Source organism: Lepidochelys kempii, chromosome 10 (genome assembly GCF_965140285.1).
Source record: "Lepidochelys kempii isolate rLepKem1 chromosome 10, rLepKem1.hap1, whole genome shotgun sequence".
Taxonomy (NCBI): Eukaryota; Metazoa; Chordata; order Testudines; family Cheloniidae; genus Lepidochelys; species Lepidochelys kempii.
Genome location: NC_136389.1, coordinates 81,767,224 through 81,786,704, shown reverse-complemented (window position 1 = coordinate 81,786,704; position 19,481 = coordinate 81,767,224). Strand labels below are relative to the sequence as shown.

Sequence of the window (19,481 nt, the reverse complement as noted above, 5' to 3'; positions counted from 1 at the left end):
TACTAAAAGGAGGTAGTAAAAAAAAAAAAGGATCTTTTTTGTTCATATTAAGCTAACAATGTTCCTCTAATAGATCCTTCTTACAGCAAATGAATGGTATTGTATTGTTAAGCAGGGCCACAAATCATGCACTTAAATGATAGGTAAAAAGAACAGATTCTGAGATTCCCTCTGGACATGGAGATTATGTTAGACCCTTTCTAACAAGAACCACATTTAGGTATGGTTTGCTAGAAAGGGTATAACACTTTTTGTGACTTTTCTAGTAGATATTTCTGTATTGGCCAAAGCATTATATGGTGTATAGTAGAAGATACTGATTCATCTCCAACAAATACAATTTGTGGTCCTTGGTAAGAGGAAAAATGTATCACACCCTTAAGAAGATGAGAGATTATTCACAACAGTTGGTCAAACTTTCATGCATATTATAAGTGGAGATGAGGCATCAGGAAGATATTGAAATTAGGATTTCTAGCTTCATCTGCAGGGATCAGTAGAATTACAAGAATGGGAAACCTTTGGGCAGTGATGGAGTATTTGGACTGGCAGAGAATGCTGGACCCTTATGGTGTCTGAGGAAAAATGGACAAAAAGCTTTTATACTTAAAGAGGAAATAGAATCGGGGAGTCATTACTGGGAGCTGACAGAAATAAGTATTCTCTGGATACTGAAAAGATATAATCTGCACTGAGACCTAGCTGTGCAGAAAAAGTGACTGAATGCTCCGTTTCTCTCACACTGTAGTGTTATTTCCAGGCTGTGATAGAAATCCTCTAGGGGGAGTCAGAAAATGGTTTTAAAGACTTCCCTTTAGATAATATCAAAAGATCAAGGGACTGTGAGACATTCTACAAAAAATGATCAATTTAAAAAAAATATAAGAATAATTAAAAAGGTCCCTTTTGTTAATGAGGAATATTTTAAGAAGAAACAGGGGCATTAGGCTTATAAAGCCAACAGAACCATTAACATAATAAAGGCAAAGTCTCATATGCTAAGTTGCAGACCAAAAGGGAATCTGCCCCCTTTGACTACTTCAAAGACAGACATTTTCACCTGTCAAGAGATTTTTGGAAATGAAATCCATACAAGCCAAGAGAGCTTCAGGGTTCAAAGACTTACAGTGACACTGCCAGGGTGAGAGTAGCCAGAACAACGTGAAGGAGTGGGAGGTGGAGGGTCAGCCAGCCAAGGTCAGGATTGTCAGTCTGCAGAAATACAAGATACGCCATTTTAGAGATGCTTGCATCAGCACTTCCAGCTTCCTGGTTAAGTCACCAGATACATAAGTACAGTAAATATTTAATTAGATAGAAGTTTGGCTAATATAACACCGCTGTGTGTTTACTGAATTAAAATTAATTGTAAGTTACAACCATTGTAAATCTTTAGAGGGAATTTAGGCTCTGTTTTTACAAAGAATTTTGGGCAGTGAAATTATATCCAGAAGTTATCATTCCAAGGATAGGTTAAAACTGTGTTCTCATTAACTGGTTTAAGGATCTGATCTTGCAAGCACCTATGTAGCTGTTTTATGCATGTTAGTAGTTCCACTGAAGTCAACGGAATTACATGTGTACAGAGAAAGTTAGAGAGAGAGAGAATTTCCATAAAGATGAGCAATATTTAGAGATTAATCTGACTTCATCAGTTTCAAGTGCCTCTCTTCTCATGGACTTATCCAGACTATTCCCAGTGGTAGATGGCAGCAGAGTAAACTAGACTGGTTAATAGAGGCATCTATCTTAGGCACCTATCTGGCTCCCATCATTATGGTATCTCCCAACACCCCTATGCGGGAGGGAAATACTATTATCCCCATTTTACAGATAGGGAACTAAGGCACAGAGCAGCTTGACTTGGCTGAGGTCACACAGAAAGTCTATGGCAGAGCAGGGAATCGAACTGAAGTCTTCTAAATCCTGGGCTAGTGACCTAACTGCTGGACCATCCTTCCCCTGTCAAACAAATGGAAGTAACTGAGCACTGATTTGTAATTACTGTCAGTGTGAGGCCATGTCTACGCTACCAACTAAAGCAGCTCTGCTGCGATCGATGGTGAAAAATGCTAGTATCATTCTGGGATGTATTAACAGGAGTGTCATATGTGTGACGAAACATGGGATTTTCTTAGTGCTTGGCATGAATATGGTGGGGGTCTAACTTTTCCCTGTGTGCTGCGTGCTTAGCGAGGTGGTGGGAGAGAGGGTTTGTTGTTGCAAAGGACCAGGTGTGATCTCGCCTAGCAGTTGGGACCCTGGACAACAGACTGGAGATTGGGTACCTTAGCAACTGGTGACCAGGAGGCCCACTCCATCTTGGCAGCCAGCCGGTTCTGGCCAGTGGGAGGACAAAAGTCTGAAGAGGGAGGACCCCGGTGACCTGACCAGCCAGTTCCAGGCAGCGGGGGAACAAAGGACGGAAGAGAGGAGGCCCAGGCGGCCTGTTTACCTGGGACCGAAGACAAAAGGATGGGGGAGGAGCTGTTGGAGGAGATGATACAGGATGGTCAGCTAGAAGGAGGGGGCAGCTGTACTGGGAAGAGACCAGAGCCCACCTGGATACGGGAGAGACCTAGATGTACTGTGCTGAGGGATGCTAGGCCTGAGGACCCTGAGAGCTTCCTATGCTGTGTTCAGATGTTCAACAAACCCTTCCGTTTTACGCTGGCTGAGAGTTACTGCAGTCTAAAGATCGGGGTTGCATTATTCCCTCTGGGAGTGGAGGCCCCAGGGGTCCAGAGTGAGTGGATCCCCTGAGGGGGCTCACAGCAAGAGACAGGAGTGCTTAAGGCTCAGAGAGGTGCACTTCCAGGAGGCGGAGGGGCCTATGGTTTAACCTCCAAGAGAGAGTGGACCCCCGTAAAGGGCTGTAACGCTGAAGGGGGTTCCCATACGGAGCGGAGAGACAGCACAAGTCCTGTGAGACTGTGACAATATGTAAGACACAGAAGACACTACTCACTATCAGTGAGACCTCAGTTGTCTCCAGTTCTGGGTGACAAACATTAGGAAAGATGTCCAGAGAAGAGCTTAAAAAAAAAAAAAAAAAAAAAAGACGTAAGGTTTAGAAAAGTTAACCAAGAAGAAAGGTTATTTTAAAAAAACAAACTGAGCATGTTTAGTCTTGAGAAAAGACGACCAAATATGTTAAGGACTGTTTAAAAAAGGCAGCGATCAATTATTCTCCAGGTGCACTGAAGCTAGGACAAGAAGTAACTGGCTTAATCTGAAGCAAGGGAGATTTAGGATGAATATTAGCCCTGGTCTACACTAGGACTTTAGGTCGAATTTAGCAGCATTTTAAATCGATGTAAACCTGCACCCGTCCACATGATGAAGCCCTTTATTTCGACTTAAAGGGCTCTTAAAATCAATTTCCTTACTCCACCCCTGACAAGTGGATTAGTGCTTAAATCGGCCTTGCCGGCTCGAATTTGGGGTACTGTGGACACAATTCGACAGTATTGGCCTCTGGGAGCTATCCCAGAGTGCTCCATTCTGACCGCTCTGGACAGCACTCTCAACTCAGATGCACTGGCCAGGTAGACAGGAAAAGAACCGCGAACTTTTGAATCTCATTTCCTGTTTGGCCAGTGTGGCAAGCTGCAGGTGACCATGCAGAGCTCATCAGCAGAGGTGACCATGATGGAGTCCCAGAATCGCAAAAGAGCTCCAGCATGGACTGAACGGGAGGTACGGGATCTGATTGCTGTATGGGGAGAAGAATCTATGCTATCAGAACTCCATTCCAGTTTTTGAAATGCCAAAACCTTTGTCAAAATCTCCCAGGGCATGAAGGACAGAGGCCATAACAGGGACCCGAAGCAGTGCCGCGTGAAACTGAAGGAGCTGAGGCAAGCCTAACAGAAAAACAGAGAGGCGAACGGCCGCTCCGGGTCAGAGCCCCAAACATGCCACTTCTATGATGAGCTGCATGCCATTTTAGGGGGTTCAGCTACCACTACCCCAGCTGTGTTGTTTGACTCCTTCAATGGAGATGGAGGCAATATGGAAGCAGGTTTTGGGGACGAAGATGATGATGATGATGAGGTTGTAGATAGCTCACAGCAAGCAAGCGGAGAAACCGGTTTTCCCCGACAGCCAGGAACTGTTTCTCACCCTGGACCTGGAGCCAGTACCCCCCGAACCCACCCAAGGCTGCCTCCTGGACCCAGCAGGCGGAGAAAGGACCTCCGGTGAGTGTACCTTTTAAAATACTATACACGGTCTAAAAGCAAGCATGTGAATGGATTACTTTGCCCTGGCATTCGCGGCTCTCCTGGATGTACTCCCAAAGCCTTTGCAAAAGGTTTCTGGGGAGGGCAGCCTTATTGCGTCCTTCATGGTAGGACACTTTACCACTCCAGGCCAGTAACACGTACTCGGGAATCATTGTACAACAAAGCATTGCAGTGTATGTTTGCTGGCGTTCAAACAACATCCGTTCTTTATCTCTCTGTGTTATCCTCAGGACAGCGAGATATAATTCATGGTCACCATGGTTGAAATAGAGTGCTTTTCTTCAGGGGACACTCAGAGGAGCCCATTCCTGCTGGGCTGTTTGCCTGTGGCTAAACAGAAATGTTCCCCGCTGTTAGCCACAGGGAGGGGGGAGGGTTGAGGGGGTAGCCACGCGGTGGGGGGAGGCAAAATGCGACCTTGTAACGAAAGCACATGTGCTATGTATGTAATGTTAACAGCAAGGTTTACCCTGAAAGAGAGTAGCCACTGTTTTATAAAATGTGTCTTTTTAAATACCACTGTCCCTTTTTTTTTCCTCCACCAGCTGCATGTGTTTCAATGATCACAGGATCTTCTCCTTCCCAGAGGCTAGTGAAGCTTAGAAAGAAAAAAAAACGCACTTGAGATGAAATGTTCTCCGAGCTCATGCTGTCCTCCCACACTGACAGAGCACAGACGAATGTGTGGAGGCAAATAATGTCAGAGTGCAGGAAAGCACAAAATGACCGGGAGGAGAGGTGGCGGGCTGAAGACAGGGCTGAAGCTCAAATGTGGCGTGATGAGAGGAGGCAGGATTCAATGCTGAGGCTACTGGAGGACCAAACCAGTATGCTCCAGTGTATGGTTGAGCTGCAGCAAAGGCAGCTGGAGCACAGACTGCCACTACAGCCCCTGTATAACCAACCGTCCTCCTCCCCAAGTTCCATAGCCTCCACACCCAGACGCCCAAGAACGCGGTGGAGGGGCCACCGGCCAACCAGCCACTCCGCCACAGAGGATTGCCCAAAACAAAGAAGGCTGGCATTCAATAAATTTTAAAGTTGTAAACTTTTAAAATGCTGTGTGGCATTTTCCTTCCCTCCTCCACCACCCCTCCTGGGCTACCTTGGTAGTCATCCCCCTATTTGTGTGATGAATGAATAAAGAATGCATGAATGTGAAGCAACAATGACTTTATTGCCTCTGCAAGCGGTGATCGAAGGGAGGAGAGGAGGGTGGTTAGCTTACAGGGAAATAGAGTGAACCAAAGGGGGGGTTTCATCAAGGAGAAACAAACAGAACTTTCACACCGTAGCCTGGCCAGTCATGAAACTGTTTTTCAAAGCTTCTCTGATGCGTACCGCGCCCTCCTGTGCTCTTCTAACCGCCCTGGTGTCTGGCTGCGCGTAACCAGCAGCCAGGCGATTTGCCTCAGCCTCCCACCCCGCCATAAACGTCTCCCCCTTACTCTCACAGATATTGTGGAGCACACAGCAAGCAGTAATAACAGTGGAAATACTGGTTTCGCTGAGGTCTAAGCGAGTCAGTAAACTGCGCCAGCGCGCCTTTAAACGTCCAAATGCACATTCTACCACCATTCTGCACTTGCTCAGCCTGTAGTTGAACAGCTCCTGACTACTGTCCAGGCTGCCTGTATACGGCTTCATGAGCCATGGCATTAAGGGGTAGGCTGGGTCCCCAAGGATACATATAGGCATTTCAACATCCCCAACGGTTATTTTCTGGTCTGGGAATAAAGTCCCTTCCTGCAGCTTTTGAAACAGACCAGAGTTCCTAAAGATGCAAGTGTCATGTACCTTTCCCGGCCATCCCACGTTGATGTTGGTGAAACGTCCCTTGTGATCCACCAGAGCTTGCAGCACTATCGAAAAGTACCCCTTGCGGTTTATGTAGTCGGCGGCTTGGTGCTCCGGTGCCAAGATAGGGATATGGGTTCCGTCTATGGCCCCACCACAGTTAGGGAATCCCATTGCAGCAAAGCCATCCACTATGACCTGCACATTTCCCAGGGTTACTACCCTTGATATCAGCAGATCTTTGATTGCGTGGGCTACTTGCATCACAGCAGCCCCCACAGTAGATTTTCCCACTCCAAATTGATTCCCAGCTGACCGATAGCTGTCTGGCATTGCAAGCTTCCACAGGGCTATTGCCACTCGCTTCTCAACTGTGAGTGCTGCTCTCATCTTGGTATTCATGCGCCTCAGGGAAGGGGAAAGCAAGTCACAAAGTTCCATGAAAGTGCCCTTACGCATGCGAAAGTTTCGCAGCCACTGGGAATCGTCCCAGACCTGCAACACTATGCGGTCCCACCAGTCTGTGCTTGTTTCCTGAGCCCAGAATCGGCATTCCATAGCATGAACTTGCCCCATTAGCAGCATGAACTTGCCCCATTAGCACCATGATGCATACATTGGCAGGGCCTATGCTTTCAGAGAAATCTGTGTCCATGTCCTGATCACTCACGTGACCGCGCTGACGTCGCCTCCTCGCCCGGTATTGCTTTGCCAGGTTCTGGTGCTGCATATACTGCTGGATAATGCGTGTGGTGTTTAATGTGCTCCTAATTGCCAAAGTGAGCTGAGCGGCCTCCATGCTTGCCTTGGTATGGCGTCCGCACAGAAAAAAGGCGCGGAACGATTGTCTGCCGTTGCTCTGACGGAGGGAGGGGCGACTGACAACACGGCTTACAGGGTTGGCTTCAGGGAGCTAAAATCAACAAAGGGGGTGGCTTTACATCAAGGAGTATTTCAGGCAGGACTTCACGGAGGGTTCCAATAAGAAATGGTGCACCTAAGTTATTGTTCTTATTGGAACAAGGCGGTTAGCCTGGCCTCTGATTGATACATGTCTAGATTTACCTTGCTGCACCTTCTCTGTGAGTGACTGCAGTGTGACCTAGAGGAATGAGTCCCCTAGACGGGGGAGGAGGCAAATGAGTACAAAACAAATCTGGTCTTTTTCTTGTTTTGATCCACTCCATCTATCTTTTACATCTTTGGCTGGCAGCAGACGGTGCAGAAGGACTGCATGCCATCCACATCTCATGGCTGCTCAGCAGAAGATGGTGCAGTAGGACTGCTAGCCATCCTCATCTCTTGCCTGCCCGGCAGAAGATGGTACAATACGACTGCTAGCAATCCGTATCACCTGCCTGCCCGGCAGAAAATGGTACAATACGACTGCTAGCAATCCGTATCGCCTGCCTGCCCGGCAGAAAATGGTACAATACGACTGCTAGCAATCCGTATCGCCTGCCTGCCTGGCAGAAAATGGTACAATACGACTGCTAGCAATCCGTATCGCCTGCCTGCTCACCATAAGACGGTTCAATAGGACTGACTGCAGGACTAAAGAGAATGACCTGCTCAAGTCACTCCAAATTTAGTCCCTGCGCCCATGTCTGCCCAGGCGCTCCCAGCCGACGTGGCCAGGAGCACCTCAGACACGCCGAGGACGGCTACCAGTCGTACTGCACTGTCTGCTACCAGAAGGCAATGGGTTGCTGCTACTGTGTAGCAATGCCGTACCGCATCTGCCAGCACCCAGGAGACATACAGTGACTGTTACCTGAGCGGGCTCCATGCTTGCCGTGGTATGGAGTCTGCACAGGTAACTCAGGAAAAAAGGCGCGAAACGATTGTCTGCCCTTGCTTTCACGGAGGGAGGGAGGGAGGGAGGGAAGGGGGGCCTGACGATATGTACCCAGAACCACCCGCAACAATGTTTTAGCCCCATCAGGCATTGGGATCTCAACCCAGAATTCCAATGGGCAGTGGAGACTGCGGGAATTGTGGGATAGCCACCCACAGTGCAACGCTCCGGAAGTCGACTCTAGCCTCGGTACTGTGGAAGCACTCCGCCGAGTTAATGCACTTAGAGCATTTTCTGTGGGGACACACACACACTCGAATATATAAAACCGATTTCTAAAAAACCAACTTCTATAAATTCGACCTTATTCCGTAGTGTAGACATACCCTTAGGAAAAACTTGCTAACTCTAGCACTGGAATAGGCTTCCACGGGAGGCTGTGGAATCCCCATCACTGGAGGTTTTTAGGAACAGGTTAGACAAACACCTGTCAGGGATGGTCTAGGTCTGCTTAATCCTGCCACAGTGCAGAGGGCTCTTGAGTTCTCTTTCAGCCCTACGTTTCTGTTAATCTCTTCTGTTTGCCCTCAACTGAAATCTCTTCACAGTAGGGAATGTGTAGCGCACTATGCAGCTCTGCTATTCTATAGAATTAGTCTCAGTAAGGGCTTGTCTACACAAAGTTTTTATAGTGATTTAACAAAATTGGTTTAGAAACAGATATAGTTAAATCCATGCAGCCCCTTAGGTAGATGCAGTTACACCAGTATAAAGGTGTTTTTATCAGGATAGCTAATCAAATAGCCATGCTATTTTCTAAACAGAAAGTTATATAGGTACAAACAAGCCCTAAAGATAACAAAATATACACTTGGCATCAGTATTTCATTGTAAATTGCCGATAATTAATGTTAAATTGAACCATTCAGTGGTCTTATTTTTAAACTAAAACCTTAGACAAATAGACTTGGCAAATAGCTCAAATGTGAACATTTAGGGCTGGCCTGCGAGTCACTGAATGGAGTTGCAGGTGCTCAGCATCTCTGAGCATGTGGCCCTTAAATATTTTGTAATCTTGAATATCCTTTTGACCACACACATGGAAGAACAGGTAAGCAAACATTTAAAGCTAAATTGAGAGTGAGCAAATTGACTCTGAGAAACTATTCTGAATGAAGTAAAGTAGTTCAAGGGAAAGACTCAAAAGGTTTCCTATGTGTGTTAAAGGTGACCTACAATAAATAAAAAATTTTTAACCCTTTTTTGCTTCTTTATGGTATTTACATAATGGTATAAACAAGTGGAGTTATTTTGTTTAAAAGAAACCTTTTTCCTGCTTGTTTTTGACATCTTACATTAGCAACTCAGGTCTTGAATACTATGGGTGACTAGAGACTGAGGTGATATCAGAGGTACCATGGAAGGGAAAACTTGATTAAGTGGAAGTGATTTTTATTCAGATGATTTCAAATCCTTTGGGTTTTGTTTGTGTTTGTTAACTAAACTACTTGGGAGAAAAATTTTCCTTCTTAGTCAGGAATTTTGCGACAACTTTTTTTGGTCAGAAAATGCTAATTTGTCAAAAGTGAAACCTGTTGTGGGAACGTATCCATTTCCACCAAACTTTCTGTGAGAGAGAGAGCGCGCGCACGCACATGCCCCTACTTACTCTAATAGCTCAGGGATTAAGGTACCTGGGATGTGGAAGACACAGGTTCAAGTCCCCACTCTGCTTTGAACACGGGTCTCCCACATCTGAGATGAGAGCCCAAACCAGTAGGCTATATGGGCTATTCTGAGATGAACCTCTCTCAATTGCCACCTTCTTAAAAATAATTAACCAATTACTGAGCCAAAGAGAAAGCTTAAGGCTGATTCTAAAGCTTGGTGGTTACATCAGTCAACTGGGATATGGGAGACCTAGGTTCAAGTCCCTGGTCTGAACATGGGTTTCCCTGGTGAATGCCCTAACCATTGGCTATTCGGGGGAGGGGTGTCTCTCTCTCTCTCTCTCTCTCACATTTTTGCAAATATTTCAAAAGGCTGATTTTGTCCTGATGAAGATTGGGAACACTTTGAAAATCCTTAACATTTTTACAAGACAGGAAGAGTTACTGGCACAGATCTAGCTGAGACTTCAAAATCTTTGCCCCTTCAGTTAAGGGCTGAAAAAGAAGACTTCCAGTAGAAACAAGGAAATTCAAGACTTTACATTTTTGATATTTCAATGGAATAAAACAAGGTGATTTCTTTCTAAGATTACCTTTTAGGCCTCTTTTATACATCATATGGAAGAGAAACATTGCAAATCTATTTCCTCCCTTTTCAAGTCACAACCAGAAAAAGCAGCGTTTCAAGGAATAGCCAATTAAATAATGATACCTTGGGGGTTTCTAATAATAAAAACATTTGAAAATAGACAAATTAATAAGTTCTGATGAGGAACAACTCATCTGCCACAAATGATTTGCTAAAATGAAGAAATGAGTTCCAAAAAGCTGTGAAAGTGCTATAAAGACTGTTTTTTTAAATATTCTGATCTTTGAAAAATAGCTGAAGCACTCTTCCATCAACTAAGATTTGGTGAAAAAAAGTAATCCCTCTCACTCAGACATTACATCAAAGAATTATTCTTCTTCTTCAAACTTATAATAAAATATTGCAAAAGTCACCCCTCCTGTGCTCTGGGCACCTATACCATAGGTTAAGACACAAAGTAATACAAAAGGTCTGCTCAATATAATCACCCAAAGCTCAGCCCAATGGCCTGAGAGAAGATTTGTTCTGAAGCCTGCCTGGAAAATTAACAAATCTGGGCTCTAGCAAACCAGAGGTAGGGAGTTCCGAAATCAAAACCATGGAACTATAAGACCGTGAAAACAGGGGTCTATAATATTAGAATCATCATCTTAAGGCTAATAGTAATAATATCATATACAAGCAATGATCTCCCTCGTCACACTGGGCACAAGTTAATGTCATTTTAACAATACAAGCTACAGTCAATACAGTCACATTCCTTTACACAAAGAAAAGGTGATTTTTATTGTTTTGTGGAAGGTCTGAAATATATATATATGAGGCACTGATTTTATTTCATTGCTAAGTTACAGCTTACTGACAGCCAAGTCACATATGCTTTACCTTGAAACAAAGTAAAGTAAATAAGAGAGAAAGGAAAACAAGCCATATGGTTTTGTGGTTGTTATTTGAAAGTTCGGCACTGTCTAGATACACATTTAATTTTCAATCTGCTGCCTTGATATAAAGGTCATATCAAAAAGCAAACAAGTACATATTTAATCCTTTAGCAAAAAAAAAAAAAAAAAAAAAAAAAAGTGAGAGAGTCTGTTGCCATATTATCACAGAACCATAGAAACCAGATATTTTTCCATCTCCAATATCAACAGCCAAATGTCACCATAGAGCTAACAAGCATGAAATAACTTTCATCAAGTGGTAGTACCACCCACATCAATCTGATTCCAACCCAAATAAACTGCTACTTATTTGTGAAGATATGTGGAGAGTCCTACAGTGACTTGCAGACCTCCCACATCCAATAATACATGCAGAAGGCCTGGAATGCAGTGGAACCATCTCTATTATTCATCAAGGGCCTGATCCAATCTCCACTGAAGTCAGTGGGAACTTTTCTGTTGACTTCAGTGGGAGTTGGATTGGCCCCTATTCCATCCACCTGCCAATACAGAATGTTCCCTACAATGTTGATGTTTTTAGTTTTAAATATATCAAGCATTAAATGGACTATTAGATGTCTCATAGATCTAAATACTCATAGATGGTTGAAAAGACCTCACTTATATGACAATTTTCCTGATATTCAGACTACATTTTGCTTTGCTGAAATTCATCCCATTAATCTTAGTTTTACAAATCTCTAAACCTGCTCCCAGGCTTTGGCTCAGAGATACAGAAGCTGGGTAAAGATTTATTGTGGGCATTCCTAAAAGGAAAACGAAGAGTTAAAACAACTGAAGCCAAGAGTAAGCCAAAAAGGATGGGTAGCTGGTTCTTGTGGAAATCCAGTACTTACTGGTGACTAAAGTCTCCACTTGCTAGGACCAACCAGCTAGCTTCTGTACCCTACAACTAGGTAGTGACTACCATTCCAATATATCAAAATTACTATCTTTCTAACTTATAAAATACATACCCAAAGATATTATCTATCTGTAGCAACTCTGAAGTCCACATGGGCGGTACTATACAGATGCAGAACATCCTCTGAAATATAGTTAAGCTTGGAAGGATTCGATTTTTTAAATCAGTAAGTGTTGATTTCACTGTACACACCCAAACTGACAGAAAATATTTCCGGGGTGGTAATCATAGAATCATAGGACTGGAATGGACCTCAAGAGGTCATCTAATCCAGGTCCTGACAGGTGTTTGTCTAACCTGCTCTTAAAAATCTCCAATGATGGAGATTCCACAACCTCCCTAGGCAATTTATTCCAGTGCTTAACCACCCTTACAGTTAGGAAGTTTTTCCTAATGTGCAGCCTAAACCTCCCTTGCTGCAATTTAAGCCCATTGCTTCTTGTCCTATCCTCAGAGGTTAAGAAAAACAATTTTTCTCCCTCCTCCTTGTAACAACCTTTTACGTACTTGAAAACTTATGTCCCCTCTCAGACTTCTCTTTTCCAGACTAAACAAACCCAATTTGTGCAATCTTCCCTCATAGGTCATGTTTTCTAGACCTTCAATCATTTTTGTTGATCTTCTCTGGGCTCTCTCCAATTTGTCCACATCTTTCCTGAAATGTGGTGCCCAGAACTGGACACAATTCTCCAGTTGAGGCCTAATCTGCACAGAGTAGAGTGGAACAATTATTTCTCAGGTCTTTCTTACAATGCTCCTGCTAATACATCCCAGAATAACGTTAGCTTTTTTTGCAACAGCGTTATTCTGTTGTTCGTATTTAGCTTGTGGTTCACTATAACCCCTAGATCCTTTTCCGCAGTACTCCTTCCTAAGCAGTCATTTCCCATTTTGTATGTGTGCAACTGATTGTTCCTTCCTAAGTGGAGTATTTTGCATTTGTCCTTATTGAATTTCATCCTGTTTACTTCAGACCATTTCTCCAGTTTGTCCAGATAATTTTGAATTTTAATCGTATCCTCCAAAGCACTTGCAACCCCTCCCAGCTTGGTATTGTTAAAGTTTGACTCAGACTCACAATTTATCAGACCACTCTGTTTTATTAGCAAAGCTGCTCTGCTAATACATTTAGAAGTGAGCCCCCCGAGTGGGGCTTGTGTCTTTTAATTTATACAGTTTTTTGGAGAAGTTACAGACAAAAGAAGAAAAAGATTTTAGTCACCACCCTTCGAGATCCCTGAGACCAGTCACGTATCTTCAATTACCTGCCACCCTTAACAATCTCCTTTAACAGCTTCCAGTTAACTTAACTGATTGCCCTTCACACCTTCCATTCTGATGCCTGCTTCTGAGACGTGCTGGCTCTATCTTAATTGCTTCTCCATTCAAAAGCTAACTGTCCCTATGTGTGCTCCCTCAGATACTTTGTAACATGGTTTTGGCATGTCCTCTCATATACAATGTATCCAGCATGTCCCCTTATACAATGTTATACTTCCACAATCCCCCCTTTTGGTCAAGGCTACGCCCACGACAAATGACTTACTGGATTCCATACATCAATCGTTCTTTTTCATTACTTTCACTGGTGACATTTAACAACATTAGATTAGCACTCTGGTTAGGGGTAACCTGATAGATGGTGTGTCTTGTGCAGTTTTGGATACAACAAGAAATCAATTGAAAACACACAAGATTATTAGAATTCCAAATAGGATAGTCAGGATTCCTTGAAACAACCAGTTTCCCAGACTAGAGAAATTGAATAAGTTACTTATCCATTTCCACAAGGAACTTGGTTCTTTGTGGGAAAGGTATGCAATTTGCTCCAGATGGCTAGCACGATTTATTACCTCATTAGTATTATCAGGTATGTATACACAGCATTCTGTTCCAATTAGAGCACAGGTCCCTCCTTTTGCTGCCAGTATTGTATCTAATGCCCGACGGTTTTGGAGGGCCACTTGTCAGACCGCTCCTGCTTCTTTGGCTAGAGCTTTTAAGCTCTCCTGTTTCATTGGCCATGATCTCAACCACCGCTTGTAACCTTAAAAGCCTTTTTGCATGGTGGATTACCCCCCCTACTGGGACTAAAGAAATGCCAACAGCTTCTTCCCAAGTTAGGGGGCTTATGTTATCCACATACCATTTAGCATCTGGCAAGTCCCTCCTTTTTTGCCTGAAATTACGGAGGCGATTTCGTGGGAGGGATTGAAGCACCCGGAATTGTGGGAAAAGCTAAGCAGGATAACAGATACCTGACCAATTTGCTGGTAAAACAGTGTAAGCATTTTCCCCGCAAACCCAATGATGTCCCATTAAAGCTGGGAAGGGTTGACTGCAACCCTTTAACATGTAAGAATTTACGAAGGAGGAATAGTATCCCCGAAAGGGCACAGGATGATTTTCACTGGAAGAAGAGGTAGCATTCACATGACATTTGTAGATGGTGCTGTTTTTCTCAGGGAGGCTGTAGGGGGAGCAAGAGATTGAATCTTTGGTTTGGTCCCAGGTTGAGAGGAAGTTTATCTTTCCATACCTGATTCGCCATTCTCCAACCCTGTTTGAATAGTCCCATATACCATGGGACACGATGTATTGGAGACAGCTGCTCCTCCCTAGATTCAGCCCTGTCCCATTACACACCCAGCACCAGTGGCCCTTTCCTTTCACCACACTTATAAGTTTAGGAACATATGTTTTTCCCAGCCCCCAAGTGTCATTTTCCTTCCATGTCCTTTTAAGTGGATAGGGTTCTCCAGCAAGCGCTGAGGAATTCAAAGGGATTGACATGGTGGGGATACTAGCTTGTGAGTGAGCTGGGATGTGGCTACAGACCCAGCAATTAGAAATATTCAGGATCTGGGCTATCTGCACCTGTTGTTGGATGAAAGAATTGTCACTGTCACTCTGGATTCCCCAGACCTTCAGGACACAGTAGCTGAGGATTAAGCTTCTCAAAGGACACATGTTGGAAGCAGGACCCTTTCTGGTTCTGACAACCCCTTTTGAGGGAACTGCAGTCACGGTTTTACGTCCACCGGGCAGCAGGCACAAGGCTCACTACTGCTTCTTGTTTGCTGGGTCCTGCTGTCTGCTTACCCTCTGCTTCTGGCAACCCTTACGAGAGCGCAGATTGTAAGGTATTGCAGGCTGTTCCTCTTTGTCTTCTGGGGTTGAAGCTGGTTCGGCGTGGTCTTGCAGAGGTGCTTGGCCCCCTTGAGGCGGCGCTGGCTTACACTGTGAGGCGTGGATCCATGCAGCGATGCCGGATAATTTCACTGCTGTCTGGGTGGTGAGCAGTACCTGGTATGGACTCTTCCACCGGTGTTCCAAGGCGTGCTTCCGAAGGTGGTGCCGCAGGTAGACCCAATCACCAGGCTCAAGAGTGTGACAGGCAGCAGAGGTGGGTTCCATCGGCCAAGCTGCTCGCACCTGCGAATGGAAGGAGCTCACAGCTTGCATTAACCCTTTACAGTACTGGAGGAGCGTGCTGTGAGGTAGGTTTAGGTCTGGGGCTGGGGTAATAGTAGCCATTGTTCGCATAGGGCGTCCCATGATGATTTCAAGTGGACTCAATTTGTGTCTCTGGGATGGGGATGACCGAATTTCCATAAGGGCCAGTGGTAAAGCAGCTGGCCAGTTTAACCCTGTGGAACTACAGATTTTTGCCAGCTTATTTTTAAGCACACCATTTCGCCTTTCAACTGCCCCTGCACTCTGTGGATGGTAAGGGCAGTGCAACAGGTGGGTGACATGTAATACCTGGTTTAGATGTTGAACAATTTTTCCAGTAAAATGTGTTCCCCAGTCACTAGACAAAGTGGCAGGAATTCCCTTGGTAGGGATAATGTGGTTTAACAGACATTTTGCAACGGACAATGAATCAGCTTTGCGACAGGGAAAGGCTTCAATCCAACCTGAAAACAGACATAGTATAACTAAAATGAATTCATATTTCTGACACTTTGGCATTTGTACAAAATCAAGTTGCCAGTGTAGGAAAGGTGCTTGAGGCAAACCCCGGAACCCTTGTGTTACTTTTACAGATTTGCCTACATTGTGGCTTTGACAAGTAACACAAGCGGCACAGTGGTGGGTTGCAAAGGAGCTGAAATGGGGAGCCCACTACCCCGCCTTACTCATAGCGGAGACCATCCCTTCCTTGCCGACATGCGAAACACCATATAGCAGGGCGGCTAGAGACGGGTAGAGTGAGAGGGGGGCTACAAAGGTACCGGTGGGCTATCGCCAAAGGGAATCAGAATGCAAAGAGCAACCCAAAGCACTCCAGGAGTCTCTCTCTGTTTCTGGGGCAGAATCCTGGAGCTGAACGAGATGAGACAGGGATGGTGGAGTTACAGAGACAGAGAGGGGACCAAGAACGCTTCTCGTGAAGATTTTATAGTGGCGGCATGTTTTGCAGCAGCATCAGCAAGTGTATTACCTTTTGCCACCTCGGTGTCTGCCGCTGAGTGGCCAGTACACTTAACAATCGCCAAGGCAGACGGTAATAAAACTGCATACAGTAGGGCGGCAATGTAGGGGCCATTCTTGATAGGGGTACCAGTAGAGGTAAGAAAACCTCGAGCCTGCCAGAGGGTGCCAAAGTCATGCACAACCCCAAAGGCATACCGAGAATCAGTAAAAATAGTGGCAGAGAGCCCCTCAAAGAGGGTAAGGGCGCAGCTTCTATGGTCTCAGAGAGAGAGACCACAGCGTACCCTGCAAGAAGGTGGCCTTGGTCATTTCTATAACAGGACCCACCAGTGAATAATACCAGGTCAGAGTTAGGGAGAGGTACATCTGAAAGGTCGGGCCACGGGACAGTGATAGCGGAGACAGTTGCAAGGCAGTCATGGGGTTCACCATCACTAGGTAAAGGAAGGAGGGTAGCAGGGTTTAACCGGGAGCAGTGCTTAACAGTGATATGTGAGGCTGAAAGCAGCAAAAGTTCATACCTAGTGAGGCGAGCAGAGGGGAGGTGAGCAGTGTTGCGTTGCAGAAGGAGAGTTTCCACAGAATGGGGAACCATGAGAGTGAGAGGAGAGCGGAGGACAAGGGACTCAGACATCTCAACCAGGCATGCTGCAGCAGCTACAGCGCGTAGGCGAGGGGGTAAACCCTGGCCTACAGGGTCCAAGGTTGCAGAAAAATAAGCCACCGGGCGATTTCTGTCACCGTGCTCCTGAGTAAGAACCCTGAGGGCACAAGCAGATTGTTCGTGACAGAAAAGGGTAAAAGGCTTGTCATAGTTAGGTAACCGTAAGGCAGGGGCAGAGGCTAAATTCTGCTTAAGGGAGATGAAAGCAGCATTTGCTTCAAGTGGCCATGGCATGGGGTTAGGTACAGAGGATCGAGTGAGTTCTTGGAGTGGTTTAGCCAGAGAAGCATATTGGGGAATCCATTGCCTACAGAACCCTGTCATGCCTAAGAATTTTCTGACCTGGCGTGGAGAGCAAGGCTGGGGAAAGCTAAGGATGGCTTGTACCCGGGCTGGATAGAGTGTACAGGAGCCCTGGGAGAGAAGGAAGTCTAGGTATGTGACAGAGGTTTGGCAGAGCTGCAATTTTGTGCGAGAAGCCTTATGACCCTTGTTTGCTAAAGCTGTGAGAAGTGTTAGTGAATCAGTTTCTGAGGCAGACAGAGAGGGGGCGCACAGGAGTAAGTCGTCCACATATTGGATCAGTGTGGATCCTGATGGGAAAACCAGATCAGCGAGATCCCTGGCTAGGGCTTGAGAAAAATAGGATGGACTCTCTGTATACCCCTGGGGAAGGGTAGTCCATGTATATTGCTGACCCTTGTAGGAGAAGGCAAAGAGATACTGGGATTCAGAGTGAACTGGGACAGAGAAGAAAGCGGAGCACAAATCGACAACAGTAAAGTGGGTTGCATTTGGAGGAATAGACGCTAGTATTGTAGCAGGGTTAGGATCCACTGGAAAAGAAGGTATGACAATATGGTTAATAGCTCGAAGGTCTTGAACAAATCGCCACGATTTGCCATCAGCCTTTTGAACTGGGAGGATAGGAGTGTTACAGGGGCTGGAACAAGGGACAATAATTCCGTGTTCTTTTAATGCAGATATAACTGGAGCAATCCCAGCCTCTGCCTCAGGATTCAAAGGATACTGAGACAGGCAAGGCAGAGATTTGGAATTGTCTACAGTAATCCGAACTGGGTCAGTATTTAATCAGCCCACTTCAGATGGGTGAGATGGCCATAGGGAGGAAGGAACCTGAGAGATTAGGTGCTCTAGGGACGGAGTTAAGGGACAGCAAGGGACCAGAGCGGAGAGGGAAGTTTCAGACAGCAGGGAGGCTACAGAATCACATAAGGAAGACTGAGGGGTTTGCCTCTTCCCACCACTGCATGAAGCAGTCTACTTCTCCTCTCTCCAATTTGGTTTTTGGGAGGACGAGTTTGCTTTTTAAAGCATCCACTCAATCCTTGTCCCAAGAACCTAACAGTGGCCACTGTAATTTGGGGTTCTCTAGAGCTAATTTGGACCATTTTTCAAGAAACCTACAAGAGTCCGGACCCCCTCCTAAAATACATAAAATAAGCTGGAGTTCCCTTAGGGAACTGTTCTACCTTAGACTTCTGATTACCCATCCAGGAGGACTTCACACAGCACTCACACAAGAAGGAAATTCGGGCTCAGCAGAGCGATACCCGGTGCAACACACAGAAAGGAGCCCACAGGCTACTGCCTCAACTGCCCTTGCTTTCACACAAGGGGTTATACCCAAGGCGTGGTCCGGCTGCAGCTGTGCAGATTCCACTTATTCAGACCGTGGGGACGGGGACCCCTTGGTCAGCCAGTCTCCGGACAGAGATGGCTCCCAGATTCACACACACACCACGGGGAAGACGGATAGACACAAAGACAAGACAGTCCTCAAACCGGTTAAAGCACAAAAATAATTACCTGAGACGTCTCATTCCAGAAGCTGGATCCAAAGACCCCTACCCGAACAGAGTGGGAACCAACAAGTTCAATGGCGTAGACTGCGCTGCTGCTGTGTACCTTTCTGTCTTGTGGAGGATCGCTTGGACTAAGTGTCCAGGCGCCGGCTGCCACGATCGTCCTGCAAGGCAGTCAGGGATCACACAGCCTCAGTGAAGCCGCTTGCCATCTCGGTGGAACCTCCAAATTGTCAAAGTTTGACTCAGACTCACAATTTATCAGACCACTCTGTTTTATTAGCAAAGCTGCTCTGCTAATACATTTAGAAGTGAGCCCCCCGAGTGGGGCTTGTGTCTTTTAATTTATACAGTTTTTTGGAGAAGTTACAGACAAAAGAAGAAAAAGATTTTAGTCACCACCCTTCGAGATCCCTGAGACCAGTCACGTATCTTCAATTACCTGCCACCCTTAACAATCTCCTTTAACAGCTTCCAGTTAACTTAACTAATTGCCCTTCACACCTTCCATTCTGATGCCTGCTTCTTAGACGTGCTGGCTCTATCTTAATTGCTTCTCCATTCAAAAGCTAACTGTCCCTATG

General features: G+C 45.4%; 1 protein-coding gene across 19 annotated transcripts in view; it reads right to left on the bottom strand.

Moving 5' to 3' along the window:
- NOX5 (NADPH oxidase 5) overlaps positions 1 to 19,481 on the bottom strand; it is a 107,112-nt gene that overhangs the window by 62,379 nt on the left and 25,252 nt on the right. For 4 of the 19 annotated variants that reach the window (XM_078854683.1, XM_073304465.2, XM_078854686.1 and 1 more), the window contains 3 exons: positions 2,969 to 3,035; positions 2,289 to 2,455; positions 1,127 to 1,212 (listed from right to left, as the gene is read on the bottom strand). The exons of 13 other annotated variants lie outside the window; for them this stretch is intronic. The gene's annotated coding sequence lies outside the window, so the exon portion shown is untranslated. The remainder of the gene's footprint in view (positions 1 to 1,126; positions 1,213 to 2,288; positions 2,456 to 2,968; positions 3,036 to 19,481) is intronic. 2 more of the 19 variants (XM_078854682.1, XM_078854684.1) reach the window with 2 other exon arrangements.